This window comes from Benincasa hispida, chromosome 1 (genome assembly GCF_009727055.1).
Source record: "Benincasa hispida cultivar B227 chromosome 1, ASM972705v1, whole genome shotgun sequence".
Taxonomy (NCBI): Eukaryota; Viridiplantae; Streptophyta; class Magnoliopsida; order Cucurbitales; family Cucurbitaceae; genus Benincasa; species Benincasa hispida.
Genome location: NC_052349.1, coordinates 82,182,135 through 82,190,732, shown reverse-complemented (window position 1 = coordinate 82,190,732; position 8,598 = coordinate 82,182,135).

Genomic DNA, 8,598 nt, shown 5'->3' with positions numbered 1-8,598 from the left:
GTATAAATCGTTAAAGAGCCCCGACGAGCTGTGAGTGACTAAATGAACTTAATGTTTCCAATACTTATGCATATAAGGTCAAGTAAGTTACAGTGACATTAATGATGAATTTATACTCCCTCAAGCAACAAATGGTTGCAGAATAACTTACCGTATATTTTCCGGCTCGTATATGTGTAACACAGGCTAAGGTATGTTGTGTAATCATTACAAAAGTTAAGTTTCTAATGTTGACATATGCTTCCTAGGGGAAGGATATGAGAGAAGGAGTTCTTGTGTAAATGATATGCAATGAACCTTAATTTGATGTTACGAAATACCCCGATACCGAAGGGCAATTGAGAAGGTATCTAACCAACTTGGTATCGAAGGACATTTGAGAAGCTACCTAACCAACTTAATACCGAAGGACATTTGAAAAGGTATCTTAATAGCTCGATACTAAAGGACAAGTTTTGAGAAGGTATCTAAGCAGAAGTACCTAAGGTATGACAGTACTTAGTATAGCCACGTGCATGTAGGTAGTTCTGAATGAGAGATCGAAGTATGGGTCTCCTATGCCATGCACCACCAAAGGGAGGCCAAAGTATGGTCTCTTGGCCGGTAATAGACGTTGAGAGCTAGAGCGTTGTAGGCTCGTTCTCAACTAAGGAATAATGATGTTTAATGATGTCTATGAATGGTTTAAAGCTATATTTAGAGACAGTTGCTTGAGATACTCATTAGTATATTTACATGTTTATAGTGATGTAATGCATGATGTAATACGATTCTATAGTCACTCATTGGGCTACTAGCTCACAGATTTTCTGTGTTTTCCTTTTTCAGGAAGCGGTCAGATTCCTTAGGGTTGATCCTGCTGTTGCTTGCCACTGAAAGACTCGGCATATTAAGAAGACTTAACTTGATGATCTGTTTATGTACACATGTTTTGAGAGGGACTAGGGCTTTGTTAGAGTTGTTTGGGCCGTCTGTAGATATTTTTTTTTCCTTAGATGTTATGTCATGGCTGTATGCATGTGTTTATATAATATTATGTAGAACCTTAAGGAGACATACTATATGAATACATTATTAATGTTTAACAGGTTGGTATTTAGATTAGAAGGCTAAGGTGTTGAGTGCTAGCAGTAAGGCTAGTAACTACCGCGGTCATATCCTCTTTCAGATTAAGAGGGTAATCTGGGAGGGGATGTGACAAGTTAGTATCAGAGCATAAGGTTTTGGGAATAGAAGGGAAAGTTCATGCATAAGTCTAAGTCCTTAAAGTGTGAGTCTCTAACATGTGTACATTGTATTAGGTGAAATGCTGAGGCAAAGTAGCAGATAGAGTAAGCAAACAGGAGGCAGGAATACTGACCCTACCAATAGGGGCTTAGAGGTTAGAAAGAACGCACCGGGTGGGAAAAAGAAGGTGAATGATCCAGTGGGTCAGGAAACGACGTCTGAAGAAGAGTCTAGTACTCCCCAGGCAAGGGCAGATTCTCAACTAGAAGATATAGTTTTTGACAGGATAGCGAAGAGGTTAACAGTCAGTGTGGGCTCAGTATGAGTAGACCCAGAGAAGAAATATGGTATTGAGAGGTTTAAAGCCCTAGGGGCTATGACATTTGAAGGTACAGCAGACCCGGCTGAAGTCGAGTTATGACTAGATGTAGTTGAAAAATGTTTCAATGTTATGAGTTGTCTAGAGGACATGAAAGTAGGGCTAGCCACCTTTCTACTATAGAAAAGAGCAGAGAAATGGTGGAAAGTGATATCCGCCAGACGAGCCAGTACAGATGCGATGTTATGGCCTGAGTTCAAGAAGGCCTTTGAAGACAAGTACTACCCCAGCTCGTTCCGAGATGCAAAAAGGGATGAGTTTCTCAAATTATCGCAGGGAACGATGTCGGTGGCAGAGTATGAGCAGAAATTTATAGAGTTATCGCAGTATGCCCTACCGATTATTGCTGAGGAAAGAGATAGATGCAAGAAATTTGAACAAGGTTTAAGGAAGGAAATCAGAACTCCGATGACATCTACGACTAATTAGTTAGATTTTAACCAGTTAGTAGAAACAACAATATGAGTCGAGCAAAATTTGGCAGATGATGAGCAGTTGCCAAGGGGCAGTCAGGCAGTAGTAGGGCCTAGAGACAGGGGATCCCGACCTCCAGTTGCAACTCAGACTAGTAGAAGCCAATTCAGGGGTATAAGTTGGAAGGGATCCAGGTAAAGGAAAATGAGACCCTCGGCCAGTGCAATTAGCCGATCAGAGATGCCACGAGCTGGTGAGTCGATAGCTAGCATAGACAAGAGACTGACATGCCCTAGTTGTGGCAAGAGGCATCTTGGGGTATGCTATAGTGGCAGAGGTGTATGTTTCCAATGTGGAAAAATAGGGCATTTCAAGAGGGACTGTCCCAAATGAACAGAGATGCCCTAACAGCACAACAGACAACCTCCCAGATAGTTAACCAACCAAAGGGTGCTAGAAATTGAGGCGAAGGGTTAAGTGGTGCCAAGTAAAAGAATGTTGTAGGTCGACCGCAGCAGCAGAGGCGAGTGTACGCCGTGACACACCAGGAGACAGTGAAGTCTCCAGATGTTGTGACCGGTAATGTCATATTATGTAGACAGTCTGCTTATGTTTTATTTGACCCTGGTGCCACACATTCATTTATATCTAGCATGTATGCATCTAGTATAGATAGGTTGGTTGAGCCTATGCTTGAAGAGTTATTTATCTCTACCCCTTTGGGAGATGTGATAATAGTAGATAAATGTTATAATCATTGTGAGGTACAAATCAATGGTCAGGACTTCTATGCTGATTTACTTCCCTTAGAACTGTTGGAGTTTGATGCTATCCTGGGAATGGATTTTCTAAGTAAGTATCGTGCTTCAGTAGACTATTACAAGAAGGAGGTAGTGCTCAGAAAATCAAATGCCAGGATACGATGCTGACAGGAATCAAAAGATTAGCCGCAGGGAGCCTGATATCGATAGTGAAAGCTCAGAAGCTATTGAGCAAGGGATGTAAAGCCTATCTGGCTCACGTAGTGGCTGCTCAAAGGAAAGAGCTGAAATCCGAAGATATCACCGTGGTAAATGAGTTTCGAGATGTATTTCCTGAAGAACTATCGGGATTACCACCCGACAGAGAGGTGGAGTTTACTATTGACTTAATTCCAGGCACAACTCCTATATCGCAAGCACTGTATAGAATGGTGCCAACTTAGTTAAAGAATTAAAGGTTCAACTGCAAGAGTTAATTGACAAGGGATACATTCGACCCAGTGATCGCCTTGGGGAGCTCCAGTATTGTTTGTGAGGAAGAAAGACGGTACACTTAGATTGTGCACCGATTATAGACAGCTGAATAAGGTAACGATTAAGAATAAATATCCATTACCACACATTAATGATTTGTTTGATCAGCTAAGAGGAGCCACGGTGTTTTCAAAGATAGACCTGAGATCGGGTTATCATCAATTGAAAGTGAAGGAAGCTGACATCCCTAAAACCGCATTTAGAACAAGATATGGACATTATGAATTTCTAGTAATGTCATTCGGACTGACAAATGCCTCTACGGTATTCATGGATCTTATGAACAGGATATTTCATCCCTACTTAGACCAGTTCGTGATAGTATTCATTGATGATATACTGGTGTATTCTGGTAGTAGGGAGGATCATATAACCCACCTGAGGATAGTATTAAAGACATTGCGAGATAGGCAATTGTATGCTAAATTCAGTAAATGTGATTTTTTATTAGATCGGTGGTATTTCTTGGGCATGTTGTTTCAGCAGATGGCATTAGTAGAGATGCCCAGAAGACGGAAGCAATAGTTAATTGGGAACGATCGACGATTGTTTCAGAGATACGTAGTTTCTTAGGTTTGACAGGTTATTTTCGGAGGTTTGTGGAGGGTTTCTCTAAGATAGCCCTTCAATTGTGTTCAATTATCTTTAACTGGCGCGCCCACCTACTTAAATTCCATTTTCACATGATCCTTCATTTTCCACTCAACTCTTTTGTATTGTCTTGCACAGGCATAGCATGTTAGTGTAAATAATACATCTTTCAAATTTATTTAGGAAAAACCTTCTACTGCAAGTACAACGCATAATCTGTGTTAGTGAAACTGAATCCCTGTGATCGACCCTGAACTTGCCATGAACCTAGATTAGATTTATACTTAGGTTTAATCTATGAAAACTTGAACGTTATTATAAGGAGTTGTGTGCCTTCTATGCATAATATTAATGCTCCAATGCATTGCATTTATTTAAACGCATCAAGGCAGAACGCAGCACTTAGACTTTATTCTTCCAATCTGTTTTACTTTATACACTTCTAAAGCATCTCATGATAGCAAGCGAACAAGTTTTTGGCGCAGTTGCTCGGAATTCAGCAACAAGAACTAACCAGAAATTCCATTTGTATTTGTTGTAGGGACACTTCAATTAAGGGAAGTATTACAAGCTATGCCTAGGCTTGTGAACGTTTGTGAACAGGGAGAACACTCTTGAGTTCAAATACGACCCCGAGATTGAATGGACCTTCCGACCGTATATTATCATCTACACCGTTGTCGTTGAAAGTTGAGGCAACAGTTACTCAGATAGCAAGAAAGGGAAAGAGCAATGGCGGAAGAACAACAAAATCAGTCATTAGCTCAGCAGCAATGGCTCACGCTACACAGAACCCAATCCTGATGGCAAACAAACAGCACGTGTCTATAAGAGAATACGTGCCCTGTGCTATATGATTTCTCTCCAGGAATCAATTATCTGAGCCTGATGGAACCAGGTTTGAATGAAATCTATTTATACTCCAAATGCTCCAAGACTGTTTGGGCAATTTTGGGGTAGCCATGGCGAAGATCCTCATACCCATATGAAGCGTTTCCTGGAAACGTGCAATTCCTTTGTGGATTCCTGGAATCACACCAGAGGCCATCAGCCTCTCATTGTTTCCCTATTCTTTGTGAGAGGACGAAAGCAATAGGTGAGTTCATTAGAGTCTAGGAAATCACCACATGGGAAAAGTTGGTGGAAATAGTTTATGCAGAAATACTTCCACCTACCACCAATGCCGAGGAGGCATCGAGAAATCATGAACTTTGAATAAGAAGACACTGAGACCTTGGCGCTGCATGGGAGCGTTTCAAGGGCTGGTCAAGCAACTGCCGGAACCACGGACTACCTTGACTATTCAGATGGAGACGTTTCATGGCAAACTAACAGAGGCATGCGATGGCAGAGGACAACAGGCACTGCAGTCAGAGGACTAATGGACAAATCCTATAATGAAGCTAAAGAAATAATTATACCGCAATTGCCAAACATTAACATGGAGTGGGTATATGACACATACAATGGAAAGAAATGATAGGAGAAGAAGATACTCAGAACATTTAAACTCTGTTGAATCCAATGCGATAGCCACACTCTCCACTCAAGTGGCTACCATGACCAGCCTTCTATAGAACATAACGCTAGGTAACGCACCAAACCAGCAGAAAGTGAATCAAGTGGAAGCATTTGGGAAACCCATGGTAACCTGTGTGGGATGCAGAGATTTTCACTCATATGTTGAGTGTCCTCCAAACCATCAGTCAGTATGTTTCATCAAGAATAATCTATTTTCTAATACTTATAACCCTGGATGGAGAAACCATCCGATCTTTTCTTGGATAGGAGGAAATCAGCAAGAGCACCACCCAGGCGCGAGCCATCAGCAAAGGAATGGACTGTCGCCTGTCTTTCAACAAACGCATCAACAGCATCAACAGCCCTTCAATAAAGGTGGCCACGCATCGAGTTCTGGAACTCTGCTGGAAAACCTATTGAAGGAATACATAGCCCAGAACGACGCAATGCTGAAGAGCCAGGCGTCATCAATTAGAAACTTGGAAATCCAGGTGGGGCAGATTGCAAGCGAGTTGAAAAACAGGCAGCCAGGTGTTCTACCTAGCAATATAGAGACATCTGGGGATAATAACAGGAAAGAGAAATGTCACACAATGACGTTGCAGAGTGGAAAAGCCCTTGCAGAAAGAAAGATGAATCCAAGAAACAATAATCCTTCGAAAGAACGCATTACATGTTCAACGGATCAGGAAGAGAGAACGCCAGAAAATACAAGCCATTCAGAAACCAGCACGTGTAACGTGGGAAAGCAGGAGGTGCCTCTGAACGCTCCATTCCGCAGGCGTCTGATGAAGAAGAATGATGAACATCAGTTCAAGCACTTTCTCGAGCTTCTAAAGCAGCTGCACATCAACGTTCCACTCATAGAAGCTTTGGAGCAGATGCTAACATACATGAGTTTTTGAAGGACATTTCGACGAAAAAGAGAAAAGTCAGTGAGAAAGAAATAATAGCACTAACGTAGGAATGCAACGCGTTAGTAAGTAACAAGCTACCACAGAAGCATAAGAACCCAGGGAGCTTCACAGTTCCTTGTTCAATTGGAAGATTAGATGTGGGTCGTGCGTTGTGCGACCTAGGAGTGAGCATCAATCTCATGCCCTTTTCAGTTTTTAAGAAATTGAGGATTGGCGAGGCATAACCTACTTCTGTCACCCTTCAACTCCCTGACAGGACAATTAAGTACCCGGAAGGGAGGATTGAAGATGTTTTGGTGAAGGTTGACAATCTCATATTCCCAGTAGACTTCATTATTCTGGATTATGAAGCAGATAGAGAGGTTCCAATCATCCTTGGACGCCCTTTCTTGGCTACTGGGAAAGTTCTAATTGACGTGCATAAAGGTGAGCTAACCATGCGCGTGGATAATGAAGAGGTGAAATTTAATGTGCTCAACGCATTACAATTCCCAGACAGTGATCATTGTCAGCTAAACAATATTGAATTGACTGAAGAAGAGACTCAAGTATGTGAAGTTCTCGCGTTGGAGGAAACCCTGAAGGAATCCGAGCCGCCAAGTCTGAGTGAGCGACAGACAAAACCAACGCGTCCTTCATTCGAACAACCACCTGAACTCGAATTAAAACATTTACCCAGACATTTGAAATACACTTTTCTTGGAACTAATAATACATTGCCTGTTATCATTTCTACTAATCTCACAAAGCCTAATGAAGATTCACTCTTGCAGATGTTGAAGAAACATAAATGCGCAATAGGGTGGATGCTTGCAAATATTCGTCGAATAAGTCCATCCTATTGTATGCACAAAATTAGGCTGAAGGAAGGGAAGATGCCGTCAATCGAGCCTCAAAGAAGGCTTAACCCCATTATGAAAGAAGTGGTCAAAAAGGAGATTCTGAAATGGCTGGACGCGGGAGTTATTTATACGATATCCGATAGCAGTTGGGTTAGTTCAGTTCAATGCGTTCCCAAGAAAGGGGGAACGACCGTGATTGTAAACAGCAACAATGAACTCATTCCTTCAAGAACTGTCACAGGCTGGCGAATTTGTATGGATTATCGGAAACTCAACGCAGCAACTAAAAATGACCACTTTTCTCTTCCTTTCATCGATCAGATGCTTGATAGACTTGTAGGTAAAGAGTTTTAGTGTTTTCTCGATGGTTATTCTAGTTACAACCAGATTTTAATAGATCCGGAAGATCAAGAGAAGACCACGTTCACTTGTCCCTTTGGCACTTTCGCATTCAGACGCATGCCCTTTGGGCTATGCAACGCACTAGAGACATTTCAATGTTGTATGATGGCCATTTTCTCTAACTTCCTAGAGAAGATCGTGGAAGTCTTCATGGATGACTTTTCAGCCTTTGGAGACTCATTCCAGTCATGCTTGGATAACTTAGAAGTCGTCCTCGCTCGGTGCGAGGAAACAAACTTAGTACTGAATTGGAAAAAAATGTCACTTCATGGTGACAGAAGGAATTGTTTTGGGGCATAAAGTATCCAAGGCTGGCTTGGAAGTGGATGGAGCCAAGATTGATGTAATAGCAAAACTTCCACCACCAACGAATTTCAAAATGCTAAGAAGTTTTCTAGGACATGCCAACTTCTATAAACTGTTCGTCAGAAGCTTTTCTCAGATTGCACGACCTCTGAGCGCATTATTGGAGGCGAACCGGCCCTATGTTTTTAATGAAGTCTGCATTGACGCGTTCAAAACCTTGAAGTATGCGTTGACAACAGCCCCAGTGTTAATAGCACCGGACTGAACGGCGTTTCATTCTTATGTGTGACGCGAGTGATGTCGCAGTGGGAACTATGTTAGGGCAGAAGAGGGGAAACTTGATACATCCCATCTCCTACACATCCAAAACATTAAACGACTCTCAGGAACACTATACAACTACTGAGAAAGAGATGTTGGCTGTAGTATTTGGTATTGAAAAATTTCATTCTTACTTAGTTGGTGCATCAGCCACCATATATACCGACCACTCAGCCATCAAGTTCCTGATGAGCAAGAAGGATGCAAAGCCGAGACTAATAAGATGGGTTCTACTACTACAGGAATTTGACATTGACATCCAAGACAGAAAGGGAACAGAAAATTAGGTCTCTGAAAACTTCAATTCCCAGCAGAAGAAACGGCTAGTCCATGACAGTAACTTTTATTTCTGTGACGAACCATTTCTATACAAACAAGGCCCA